At 36.5% G+C, this 14,500-nt stretch overlaps 1 protein-coding gene across 6 annotated transcripts in view; it reads right to left on the bottom strand.

Moving 5' to 3' along the window:
- The window catches only part of GIGYF2 (GRB10 interacting GYF protein 2), a 131,746-nt gene that overhangs the window by 104,191 nt on the left and 13,055 nt on the right, over positions 1 to 14,500 (bottom strand). The window lies entirely within an intron of this gene.

Here is a 14,500-nt window from a genome sequence, read left to right as displayed (position 1 = left end):
AGGGATGTGGCTCAAGCGGTAGCGCGCTCGCCTTGCATGCGTGCGGCCCGGGTTTGATTCTCAGCACCACATACCAACAAAGATGTTGTGTCCGCCGAGAACTAAAAAATAAATATTAAAAATACTCTCTCTCTCTCTCTCTCCCCCTCTCTCTCTCCTCTCTCACTCTCTCTTTAAAAAAAATAAAAATAAATACATAAACAGGGCTGGAGATGTGGCTCAATGGTTAAGCACCCCTGGATTCAATCCCTGGGTACAAAAAAAAAGTAAATAGATCATAAAATAGTCTTAAAATAACATCAAAAATGGAAAATGCAGTAAAAATATTACACATTTTCTTTTACATTTTAACTTCACTGAAGTTAGAATGCATTTTAACGAGAAGTTATGTTATAACTGCCATTAGTTGTATGGCAGTTGTGCCAGTTGTCTGCACACAGGCTTATTTTTAGTTTCAACTGCTGCTTAAAGTCTTCAAAATGTTTACAAGATGATTCTGAAATGAAATAAAACTTATTGTCCATTACAAAGGCAATAAAACAGCAATGGGATACAGTGAAGTAACTATTCATAATTAGATGAATAATTCCAAGTGCTCTATAGGACATTAAAAAGAAAACAAAACACAGCTGCTCATAGACAACACTGTGCAAACCACATGGTCACGTGCAAAAGCCCTGAAGTATTTTAAAGGGTTAAAAATTTACCATGCACAGTGGTAAGCACCTGTAGTCCCACCTCTTAGGAGGCTGAACCAGGAGGATAGCCTGACCCTAGGAATTAGGGGCCAGCCTGGGCAACATAATGAGATACCAATCTCTTAAAAACAAAACAAAATAAACAAATAAATAAGTTAAGATTGAAATCACTGGGCTGGAGATATAGCTCAGTTTGCTGAGCGTTTGCCTCGCATGTACAAGGCCATGGGTTCAATCCCCATCAAACACAAACACATACACACACACACACACATACACACACACAAAAAAAAACTAAAGCACTTAAAATGCTTTTAAGAGATCACAAACATCAAACCACTAAATTCAAAATTGATAAGCACTCCCTTAAGAACTGCTGCGTTGTCAATACTTTGAAAGATACATTACTACATGTTACTACGCTGGTGGGGAAAGGAAAAGAAAGGAGGGAGACTTCCATAATGACTAGCTGAAAAGTGATTTGTAAGAGTCAGACTTTATGAAAACCTTAGGACCATTTAACCAATTTATTTCACTTTGCTATTATTAGTGATATATAATAAAACGGTACAAGTGATATATAATAAAAACCTACATTCATTTTCTAAATAAATCTAACAACTCTTCAAAAATGCAAAACAAATCAAAAAATGCAAAAAATTTAGCAATTAAGAAAGGTCTGTTAAGAGTTTACTTGACAGTATAATTTCTAAGTAATGCATAAAACCAACAGCTTCAAAACTGTTTCAACTGAAATTATGGTACATCTCAACTGAAATAATGCAGTAAAATATCCACTGTTCAAACAAGTATCCTGGGGCTGATGCTGTGGCTCAGTAGCAGAGCGCTTCCCTAGCATATGTAAGGCACTGTTTTCAATCCTCAGCACCACATACAAATAAATGAATAAAATGAAGATACATCAATATCTTAAAAAAAAATTAAAGTATCCTGCTTACCAAACTAACGACCTACTTAACCATAAATCAGCTCAGTATGATTTTTATATAAACCTCCTTAGCCACTAAATAGTGCTGTAGAGACTTTATCAACTTTAAAATTTTTTTATAATGCAAAATACCTTGAAAAACCTTTTTTTCCCACCATTTTAAACCTAGCCAAAGGTTTTAAACTCAAATACCTAAGAGACTTCTGATCACTGGAAAATGGTTCTGAATTTAAAAACCAAGTCAAGGTGTGAACCAGACTAAAATTTATGAAGTGATTAGATTCTGATAAAAAGTCAATATGGGGGCTGGGATTGTGGGGTTGTGGCTCAGTAGTAGAGTGCTTGCCTAGCACATGTGAGGCACTGGGATCAATTCTCAGCACTACATAAAAAAATTAAGATATCATGTCCATCTACAACAATAAATATTTTTTAAAAAGTCAATGTTATTTGTGAAAATATTAAAATAATGCTTTATGATTTTTTTCCTTTTTAACTCACTACAAGGCCACCACATATGGTCACATTTTGCATAAGTATAAAACTCTGGGTGTGCCATTAACACAAACAATACAAATGAGCCCCTAGAATTGTGTAGTGCACACCTGCCCAACTGCAGGTAACAGTCTTGGACTACAAAAAAAGCCCTGAATTCAGTCAGCAGGTAAGAAACAATGAGCAAGGAAATCCTGTTTCAGTTCACTTTACTATCCAGCCTATAAATCAAATCTTTAGGTACTGTAAAACTACCACAATACACATTAAAAAGCTCAGAAGTTTTTTTAAATGCCTTAAGCTAGGAAGCCAACTACCATTTACAACATTTTCCTAAGAAAATTATTTCCTAGTGTAAATTTCTAAAGAACTCTTAAGAACTTAATAATAAGCCAAGTGATTTAATTATCAAAGACCAACACTGCCCTAAATAGTGCTCTGTTCATTTTCCTTTATAAATTAAAGCAGAAAACCTAAGAGGTATGACTATTGAAGACATTTAACTTAAGCACTTAGTACCATACTCTGAGCTCCCCATCCAGAATTGTTCCTTCCCAAATAATTTAAATAAACCCAGATTTAACAGATTTAAATCTCACACAATGCCACTCAATTATTAATTAGGTTGGAATGGAAACTGCACCTTATTTCTAAATACTCTTCTAAAGTAAAAAAAAAAAGGAAACATAAATAGTCTTTTTAGGGATGTTAGAAAAGACTTCACCACCTATCCGAATGTTTTCAGTTCAAACTCCTAAAAGCCTTGTGGTTTTCAGCTCTGGATTTACAAAACTATTCAGGATTGTGAGCCAGAATTCTGGTGCTCCACCACATTATTTTACTTCTTCAGACTGCAATCTCAAGAAATTACTTCCTCCTTTTTCTTTCATGACTAGCACTAGCCTTAATTTCCTTTCTATTACATCATCATTCCCAAATTTCCTCTTTTCTTCATGTTCCTCAGAGTACTCATGGTTATTTTAACTATAAACTCTGTTCAGATTCTACCTTGAACTTTTCTGATCTATAGCGGTGCTCCTTATTAACCTTGTGGATAGAACTCTGCCCACAAAATTGTGGAGTGGTAAAGAGGGCATAGGGAGTGGAAAGGTCATTATAACAAAAGCAATGAAAATTCTCCCATGAATTTAAAAATGGCCCATTGACAGGGGAGGATCCCCACCCCTGTCCTAAATTTCAAATTTTTATTTTGTTCTATGACATCACCAACTGATAAAGGTGGTGATGGGTATTTGGGGGTACAAAAAAAATCATATGGAATCTCAAAAGAAGTACCCCAAAACCCTTGAAATGCAGGAAACGCCCATGAACTTTTGAATGCAAAACAAGCATGTAATCCCAGCTACTCAGGAGGCTGAGCCAGGAAGATCTCAAGTTGGAGCCCAGCTTGGGCAATTTAGCAAGACCTTCTTTCAAAATAAAAAGGAAGGCTGTTGTTGAGGCTCAAAGATAGAGCATTTGCCTAGGATTCTCAGTACAACAGATAAATAAATGAATAAAATAAAGGTCCATCAACAACTAAAAAATAAAAATAAAAATTTTAAAATGCTCTGAATAAAATTAGATTTCAAAATAAAAAAGACTGAGGTATATATCTCAGTGGCATTCTTAAGTTCAATACCAACTCCCGCAAAAAATAAAGAAGAAAAACATGCATGTGAGCAACCCGGCCCATGTCCTTAGCTTGAGAGGTTGCTTGACTCATGTCATTGCCTGTAAAAAGTAACATGAGAGCAAAACCAGGGAAACTTATGCAAAATTGTATAACTCTGCCCTGACTTCACCTCTAGTCCCACCCCTAGCAACTGTCCCTCTATAAATATTAATACTCTACACCAAGGCACTGCTGTCTCTGCCTCTGAAGATGGCCCACAATATTCTTTGAATGTATAGTCCTTGCTTTATCCCAAAGCTTCTCATTCTCAAGATGGCCAGCATTCTTCCTTGAATGATATTTCTTACTTTACTCCAAAAGACACCTCTCCCTTGAGATAGCACCCATTCTCTCATGAATATGTGTCTAGCTAAATAAATCTGTGTCTGACTAGCACATGCTGAAATTCTTTTCCATGATATCCCCTGGTCCTGAGGTAGGATCCCCTTTTCTGGAAATTCCTCCAGTGACACCACTGTTTTCAGTTTATTTGTCAGTCAGGCTTCAAATGAAAATCCCTCCTTTCTTCTAGCCCTCATATCCAGTCATTCTGCCACAAATTTGGCTAACTCATAGATTTTTTCTTGCATTCTTATTTTGTTATAGTCCAAACCCTTTTAACTCATGTCTGAATTATTACAATAAAATTTCTAATTTGCTTCTTAGACTAAGCCTCAAGGTCAATTTCCCTAAAACACCACCATGGTCACAACATACATTTCCCTTTATTTATTTTTTTTTAATACTTTTTTATTCCTAGTTGTAGTTGGACAATATCTTTATTTCATTTATTTATTTTTATGTTGTGCTGAGGATAGAACCCAGCACCTCGAATGTGCTAAATGAGAGCTCTACCACTGAGCCACAACCCCAGCCCAACTTCCCTTTATTTTTTACTTATTTATTGAGGTGGGGTGAGGGAAAACCAGGGACTGAACCCAAGGGTGCTTAACCACCAAGCCACATCGTCAGCCCTTTTTATGTTTTGAGACAGGGTCTCTGTAAGTTACTGAGGCTGGCTTTGAACTTGGAATCTTCCCACCTCAGCCTCTCAGCTGCTGAGATTACAGGTGTGTGCTACCACACCTGGCTTCATAGTGTGTTTTTAAAGACCTAAGGTAGGGCTGGATGTGGTGAGATTCTGTCTCAAAATAAAAAATTAAAAATTAAAAGGGCTGGGGATGTGGCCAGTTGTAAAGCCTCCTGGGTTCAATACCCAATACCAAAAAATATAAACATACATACAACATATGATCAAAACTCCTAGTATTTCAGGTTCCTATTATCTGATGACTCTAGCCCACCCAACTCAATCCATTACTATTTAACCACTCATCTAAAAGTCAGAAAAGAACTTCCTATTATCCACTGCATTTAACTTGTTGTTTAGTTGTACTCATGCCATTCCCTTCCCACAGAAATCAACCCACCCTCCCTCAGAATAGTTGCAAAATCAAGAATCCATTCAAACTACCTACTCCATAAAATATTTCCCAAAGTAGAAAAAGTACTGCTCCCTCTGGAAAAAAAAAGTCTAAAACAGGATTCAGAAACAGAATAGAATATGTAAGATTTAATACTTGGGGTGAGGAACTTTTCATATCTACATTAAAAAGCCTAAGCAGCAGAAAATAGAAACTAATTTGGAGGGGAAGGACTTTGAGTATGGTTTTGGAAAAAATAAATGTGAAGTGCCTGACAAGACGTCCAAAAGACCTTGAACTCTGGAGTTGAGTTAGGATAAGGAGACACACATATTTGGAAATGAATCCAGAAAGTTACAATAAAAAATTCAATGAGGTTACCCCAAAGCAGAATCAAGATGGGACTAACACAAGGGACAAGATCCAAACATCATGTACAAAATGTACAAAAGAATACAAGAAAGAGAAAGGCATATGGTTAGATACCCAGTTCAAATTTTTTTTTCTTTTCTTTTCTTTTTTTTTTTTTTTTTTTTTGATACCAGGAATTGAACTCAGGGGCACTCAACCACTGAGCCATATCCCCAGCCCTATTTTGTATTTTATTTAGAGATAGGGTCTGAGTTGCTTACAACCTCACCATTGCTGAGGCTGGCTTTGAACTCACGATTCTCCTGTCTCAGCCTCCCGAGGCACTGGGATTACAGGCATGTGCCACCAGTTCAAACTTTTGACTTAAACTTCTAACTTAAACTCAACTTCACTGACTCCAGATTTCTACTGAAGGTACCCCAGATATACTGCTCTCACTGTACCTTTAACACTATACCTACAACACAACACACATTAACCTCCAAAAAGTTAATGATCACTATGTTAACAGCCTAGAAAGTGTCCCTCCATGTTTCTATTCACATTCAAACATGCATTCACATATATGTGGTAGGGCAATTAGCTATCTGCTTATACAAAACTAGAATCATACCACCTACTTTTTTCAGAAGCATGCATTTCTCTCAGTAAACAGATACAGAATTAAGCCATGATGTTGTGTCTGCCAATACTAAAAAATAAATATTAAAAAAAATTCTCTCTCAGAATTAAGCCATGTATTTTGAAAGCTATATGAAGTTCCACAGAAATTGATAATTTCCAATTTCTTGCCTTTACTAACAATGCTATAATAAACAATCTTTTATACTTATGCTTTCACTATTGGAAAGATTTCCAAAACTCATGGTTTACTCAAAATAATACACAAGTTATGATTTCTTTGGAGAAAATCATTCAAAGGTCACAACAGTGAATTCAACATAATACACACCATTCATTTAATACAGTACTTTAAGTTTCATATTGTTATTCTCGTGGTGAAATTTTTTGGGGGGATGGGCAGTACTGGAGATGAAACCCAGGGCTTCACACATACAAGGCAATCCTGAGCTATACTTCTCAGCTTCAGGTTTTAAGATTTTTTTTTAAAGATAGGAACTCCATACTATAATAGTGTTTTGATTCATTCAGAATGATAACAGTAGTTACATACAGTAACCATTAAAATATATGTTAAATAGAACACAGCGGAGCAAGCTGTAATCCCAGCTACTCCAGAGACTGAGGAAGGAAGATCCCAAATTTGAGGCCAGCCTCAACTTAGCAAGACCCTGTCTGAAGATCAAAAGCGTTGGAGATGTAGCTCAGTGGTAGAATGCCTCTGCATTTAACCCGGTGTCACTTAAAAAAAAAAAAAAAAAAAAAAAAAAAAAAGTTAAAGTTCAGACCCAGATTACATGAATATACTCTATACTAAAGGTTTAAAGGGAATTGGGGATGGAGATGTAAAGCTTAGTGCCCCATCTGTGTGAGATCCAAGCTTAATTCTCAATGCCACCCAAAAAAAAAAAAAAAAAAAAAAAAAAAAAGGCAAGGTAGATGGACTATTAAGACAACTTTAGTGTTCAAAAGTTTGCTGAAAAAACACATGTGAACAACTACATGCAAACAAGTCAGTTTTCAAAAATAAGAAGTCTGGTGCTTCTTAATTTCCTTTCTTGAGTATGAAAATATGCCCAACTGGTCACTGTTCCTTTGAAGAATAAAACTTCAAAAAGCTAAAACAAGAAAGATATTTATATTACAAAATGACATTGGTATACAAAATTCATTAAATACCTACCAAGTGCCAGTATCTGCTGAGCCCTGAGGACACAGGGGCATTGCACTCAAGGAACAAGAGCTCTCCAGAGGAAAACCAACTCAAGGCCAAGGGAAAAGGGCCAGGAAGGCTTTAGTGAAAGTGACAGAAGGAACAGGAAATGAAGTCTAAGAACCAGAAGAGCAGAGACTGAGTCCAAGCAATACAAGCAATTCACTTCTATAACAGCTTACCTAAAACAACAAACTACAGGATCTAGGACTGCAGAGGTCTGCAACAACGGGGAGCCAGGCCTGGAACTTTTCTTGAGCATGTCTAGGCTGACAATTTATATTGTTGTTTACTTAACTGTATGTATTGTGTCACCATATGAACAGTGAGCTTTAACTCTTATATGTTTGGCATTTTAAGATAGTTAAATAAGGACCAATTTATCATTTTACAATTAGGAACTTCCTAAAGAGAAGACTAACCTAACAGATCATTAAATAGAGATTTTTTTTCTGAAAAGCATGTATGTTCATGTTCCTAAATACACAACAAAAATTTTTGTGGAAGAATGCATTAAAGGGGCTGGGGATGTGGCTCAAGCGGTAGCGCGCTCGCCTGGCATGCGTGCGGCCCGGGTTCGATCCTCAGCACCACATACCAACAAAGATGTTGTGTCCGCCGAGAACTAAAAAATAAATATTAAAAATTCTCTCTCTCTCTCTCTCTCTCTCTCTCTCTCTCTCTCTCTCTCCCCCACTCTCTCTTTAAAAAAAAAAAAAGAATGCATTAAAAAAAACATAAGTACCTCTGTGAGAGGGACTGTTGGGATGAGTGGCAGAGCACTTGCCTAGCACTAAACACAGAAACATTCAAATTTTAAAATTTCTAAATCAAAAAGACTGAAAAGTCTTCATTCTTCAAAAGGGGACACTTGTGACTTTTAAGAATAGTTGTAAGAGTGGGGGTAAGGGGGGTAAAGTCAGACTGTAGTGGGGTGAGTAGGCTGGGTGAGGAAGGGAAGATCACAAATGTAGTCAACTCTTTCAAACATTTTAGCTGTAAGCTGGACACAGTGCTATACACAATTCCAGCAATTTGGGAAACTGAGGCAAGAAATTCAAAGCAGGCCTTGGCAACTCAGAATAAAAAATAAAAAGGGCAAAAGGACGTGGCTCAGTGATACAGCACCCCTAGGTTCAATCTCCAGTACAGAGAGGCAGTGGGAGGAGGAATCTTAGCTGTAAAAGAGTGAAGAGAAAGAGTAGAAAGAAAATTTTCCATACTTTAAAAAAGAACTAGTAGAATCAAAAGATAAAGAAACAACTTAGCAAAACAAATTATATATATTCTTTGAGAAGGCACAAAAGATGAAGATTTCAGAGAATAGGGAAAAACAACAACAAAAACAAAAAACCTTTACTCCTATCCAATTGTGATAAAAGAAAGTAGATCTAAATGACACGATTGCCTCCAGAGTTATTTTCATGGGTGGTTTTTGGTGGGAAGGGAATCACATTTGATGGCCTGAATTTTTCTAGAGAAGTGAATGACAAAGAAGATGACAGCATAATAGGGTTTGAATGAAGAAGATAACGGTTTCCCTACAAGAGTGTGGGGTTTTTTGTTGTTGTTGTTGTTGAATTTAAGAATGCTTAGTTTATTTTAAAAATAATAATAACAAAAACAATACAGAGTTCCCTCAATTTCCCCTAATGTTCATACTTAAAGAACCATAGTACAAGCCAGACCCTTGTCTGTAATCCCAGCAACTCAAGAGGCTGAGGCAGGAGAACTGTAAGTTCGAAATAAGTTTCAGCAACCTAGTGAGGCCCTAAGCAATTAGGCCCTGTCTCAAAAAACAAAAAGAACAGAGGATGTAGTTCAGTGGTAAAGCACCCTGGGTCAATCCCATTATCCCAAAGGGGGGCAGGGGGACAGACACAGACAGACGGGGGGACAACACCCATTCATCAAAACTAAAGAGACCAACATTGGTACATCACTATAAACTCCAGAGGTTTGTTTTGTTTTGTTTTGTTTATTAAGATTTCACCAGTTTTCCCAACCATGTTCTTGCTCTGTATCAGAATCCAATCTAGGATCCTCAAGGAGATCCCAGTCAAGATAGAGCACCTACTTGCAAGGTGGTAGGCTTCTCTCTCCAACTTAGCAGCCTAGGTATAGGACAGAGAGGGCTAACAAAACTAAACATGGGTTAAGGTTTTGTCAGCACAGTAAGAAGAATAAAAGAGCAAAGCAGAAGCTTGAGAGGCTGAGGCAGGAGGATCATGAGTTCAAAGCCAGGCTCAGCAACAGCGAGGAGCTAAGCAACTCAGTGAGACCCTGTCCTTAAATAAAATAAAAAATAGGGCTGGAGATGTGGCTCAGTGGCTGAGTGCTCCTAGTTCAATTCCTGGAACCAAAAAGGAAAAAAAAAAAAAAGCAAAGCAAAGAGGATAGCAAAATTGTGACTTAGGAATCAAGGGGAAGAAAGTAAAAACAGAAGTTAACGTATGTGAGATTCTGATAATGTCAAAAAGGTATACTAGGAATAAAAATGAAGCACCTGTCCATAGGAAAATCTACAGAAAATTTCAGAGGGCAAAAGGCAAAATTACCAGGGGAAGATGAGCTTAAGAAGGCCTGAAAATATCTTATGAATAGCTTACTACAATGTAGCCGTTCAACAAAAAATGACATTTCAGAGAAGTCAATGTAAAGTCTTAAAAAAGGCTAGATGAAGAGAAGAAACTGTGGTATGAGGGTAAGACAACAACAAAAGATGAATAACCAGAAAGACTATCATTCCAGACAATGACAGGCGGAGACAGGAACACAAGGCATATAGGAATTAGCAGGCCCCAAGGATTCTGGGAGAACTTGTCCTAGTACCTTTGAAAGACAAAAATCACTCACACCTTTGAGGAAGAGTCAGAAAAGGACGGAAAATGCTTCTGAGAGAAACTAGGCAAAATATTCTCATAGTTCTGAGACTATCTTAGAGGCTTATCCTTAAGATATCTTAGCATATCTTTCTCATGCTGAAACCAACTATGACAGAGTAGAAGACAAGGCTCTCATCTCCCTCCTGTGGTCTTTTCTCACCTGTAGATATCCTAGTTTTAAAGATAAGGACTTCAAACAGAGGCTTCTCAACAAATTTTAAAGAATTGGCTTAAAGAGACCAGAAACAGCTGGGGGCAAAGGCATACACCTTTAATCCCTGCAAGGCTGAGGCAGGAGTATGACAAGTTCAAGGCCAGCCCCAGCAATTTAGCAAGGACCTAAGGAACTTAGTGACACCCTGTCTCAAAAACTGAAAGGGCTAGGAATGTGGCCCAGTGGTAAAGTACACCTGAGTTCAATACCCAGTAGTGAAGGAAAAAAAGACCTGAGAGAATATTTCTATGTGACAACTATTTCTGACCTTGGCCATTACTCAAAATTCCTTGTAAGTGAATTCAAGTAATCTAATCCTTATACAATTATCAGGAAATCTGTCTTCTTCAATAAACTGCATCCTTGTACTTGATAATGTTATGTAGTCTGATCCTTTTGTCAACTTTGAAAAGACTGTGAGCTAAATTTAACCCTTACTATTGGTTACTTTATCTCTGATTATTAGCATAATTATTTTTACTTTTCTCTGTTTTTCTATTGTTTTCCTAGCTTCCTCATCTTTGTTAAGCTCTTCTTTGGAACTTCAACTATCACTCTGTACTTATAAGTACATTTTCAAAGAAGGAGAAAGAGAAGAAATCAATCTTATTGCTGGGTTTACAACAAAGAGAAGACAGACTCTGGTCTCTCATCTACCTTAAGAAGAGAACAGAGGAGCTAGATGACGTATGGGTTCAGGTAATCACTATCAACATGAAGGAACTGCAGATCTATGTGTTAAGTTTCAGCTTAACGAACACACAGCAAGGAGAAGACAAAACAGATGCAGAATCAAAATATGGCACAGTGTCTAATGGTTCAACTTCGAAAGTATTCCCTAATACTGACTCCCAGAAGTCTTGATAGACTGATTAGCTACCACCAGTGTTTCACTAACAATTCAGAACCTACACTCCTTTGAATATCTCCCGAATCTTACAAAAATCATCCGCTATTGCAAATCTCTATTTTCTAGGCACATAAAACCCAGAAAAAAAAAAAAGACAAAACCTCAGTTGGAGACCAGCCAATATTATGCAGTCTGCCAACAAGAATAACAGAATGAACACCAAAAAACCTGAATCTGCCCCTCTTCTCTACCTTTCTATTCCCCTAGCACCCTTCATGTGCCAAATAAATGAATAGTTCTGTCCCCACTTCAGCAGTGTACTATTTTTACCTTGACCAGATCTGGACAAAGATAACACTCCATTATTAACTTCACCAGTGCAACTTAGTTTAACCTACTTCAAAAGAGTTCACGCATTATCTATTAAATCTAAATATATGCCCACCCCATATCCCCATAATCCACTGCTAGGCATATACCCAAGTGAAATGAACTCAAAGTTTTACCCAAAAGACAGAAGATTTTCAATGGCATAAGCAAGTGAATGAATTAATAAATAAACTGAAGTATATTCATACAGTAAAATATTACTAGGCAATTAAAAAAAAAAACTAGTGTTAAAATATTGTATGAATCTTCCAGGTACTCCCCAGCATCTTTTGTTCAGCAAAGGAAACCAGCCACAAAGGAATACTTCAGGTATGATTCCATATGTGATGTTCAAGAATTGGTAACAGATGTCTGAAAAGTGCTCTCCATGGAAGTAGGGACTACTGACAAAGAATTGGAAACCTTTTGGGGTGCTAGAAATGTTCACTATCTAAAAATGGTGATAACAGAGGTATACACAAAAGCCAAAATTTATCAAACTATATACTTCAGATTTAGCACATTTACTATATTTTAATCCTCAATTTTCTTTTTTTTTGGTGCCAGAGATTGAACCCAAGAGTGCTTACCCACTGAGACATATCTCCAGGCTTTTGATTTTGAGACAGGGTCTTCTAAATTGCTGAGGCTGGTCTCTAATTTGCAATCCTCCTATCAGCCTTCTGAGTCACTAAGACTGAAGACATGTGCCACTGCACTCAGCTCAATTATTTTTTAAAAAGGTTAAATTATCTAGAATAGTACAATTAAATATATTCAGTGATCATGAAACTACACTATTTTAAATGCAAATTTTCTGATAACATAATAATTTCATTCCCTACTTAAATTTTCCCATAAAATTAATACCACCACTTTGAGAAAATAACCTTCAAATCGGTTTTTATTTTTAAACATGGTGTCATTTTTTTAATACCTTTATTCTGTTTATTTATTTACTTAATTTTATGTGGTGCTGTGGATCAAATCCAGTGCCTCACAAGTCCTAGGCAAGTGTTATACCACTGAGCCACAACCCCAGCCCAATTTGTCAGTTCTTTAAGACCATTAACAAGGACTCAGAACACATTTTCTCAAACTTCAGAAAAGAACTAAGTAAAAAGATGAAAAGAAAAGTTCCAAACATGAAGGAGAATCACATACACCACATCACTAGAAAAAGTAGAACATTCACTCAACAGAATACAGATACAATAATGTTTATACACAGAGTGTAATTAGTTATTATACTTATGCCAAAATAAGACAAAGAGAACACAAGATCAAGATATATTAGTGAGCCAGGTGTAATGGCACATGCCTATAATCCCTGTAGCTCAGGAGGCTGCCCTAACCAACTTAGGGAGACCCTGTTTCAAAATAAAAAATAAAAAGAGCTAGGGCTGGGGATGTGGTTCAGTGGTTATGTGCCCCGGGTTCAATTCCTGGTATCAGAAAAAGAAAAAAAGAGAGAGAAATATTAGTGAGAGTAATGATTTTTTTCGTCCACTTTCATAACCCGCAATAATATTCTTGAATTACTTTATAACAAAATGTTTTTAATTACCATAAAAAGCATATGCCTGGTCTATTATGAAATACTTATACAGCCCCAAAATAAACATCATAGAAAGTTACAGAAAGTTAAATAGGGGCTGGGGATGTGGCTCAAGCGGTAGCGCGCTCACCTGGCATGCATGCGGCCGGGTTCAATCCCCAGCACCACATACAAAACAAAGATGTTGTGTCCGCCAATAAATAAAAAATAAATATTAAAATTCTCTCTCTCTCTCCCTCTCTCTTTAAAAAAAAAAAAAGAAAGAAAGTTAAATGTTCTTTTCAATATTAATTCAGTTTAAAAAAAAAAATGGGTGGTACTGGGAATAGAACCCAAAATGCTTTACCACTAAGCCACATCCCCAGGACTTTTTTTTATTTTGAGACAGGGTCTTGCTACGCTCCTAAGGACTTTCCTAAGTTGCTGAGGCTGACCTTGAACTTGCCATCCTACTGCCTCAGCCTCCCAAGTTGCTGGGATTACAAGGCATGTGCTACTGTATCCAGCTTAAAAAAAAAAAAAAAAATTAATGAAATAAAACAAATTTTTAATGAAAAAATAAGACTCAGGAGAGGTGTCCAAGCAACTTGGGATGCTAAGGCAGGAGGTGAGAGCATCAATCACAAGTAAGGTCAGCCTCAGCAATTTAAGGAGACACTACCTCAAAATAATAATATAAAAAAGGTTGGCAAGATACCCAGTGGTAGAACACAACTGGGTTCAATCCCCAGTACTATTAAGTAAATAAATAAATGAGTTCTTCTATTATAGCAAAATTATTAACATATCATTAATAAGTAAACATTTTAATAACAAATATGTTAACACATTTTACTAATTACAAAATTCTATGAAATAAAATTAGGCTTGATTTATTCACTTTATTATTAAACACTTAATCCAAGGAACTAAAAACAAAGAATTTTTTTTCCAGAAAGTCCCCAAAAATCCAAGGAAGAATCTACATATCAGGCCCACACATTGTATCTGAAATTATTCTTATAGGATTATCTTTTTAAAAATTACAGATGTACGGATAACTTCTCCTTATCTTAAAAGGAATGTAAATTCCTAATTTGTAAGATTGTGGCAAATACTGCAACCTAGTACAACTCAGAACCATTACCCATACTATAAAACCAAAGTCAACTTTATGCCTAATATTCCAAAAATCAAG

Source organism: Spermophilus citellus, assembly GCF_964194105.1.
Source record: "Spermophilus citellus genome assembly, chromosome: 11".
NCBI classification, from domain to species: domain Eukaryota; kingdom Metazoa; phylum Chordata; class Mammalia; order Rodentia; family Sciuridae; genus Spermophilus; species Spermophilus citellus.
Note: the sequence above shows the minus strand (reverse complement) of the source record. Positions and strands in the feature narration are given on the sequence as shown.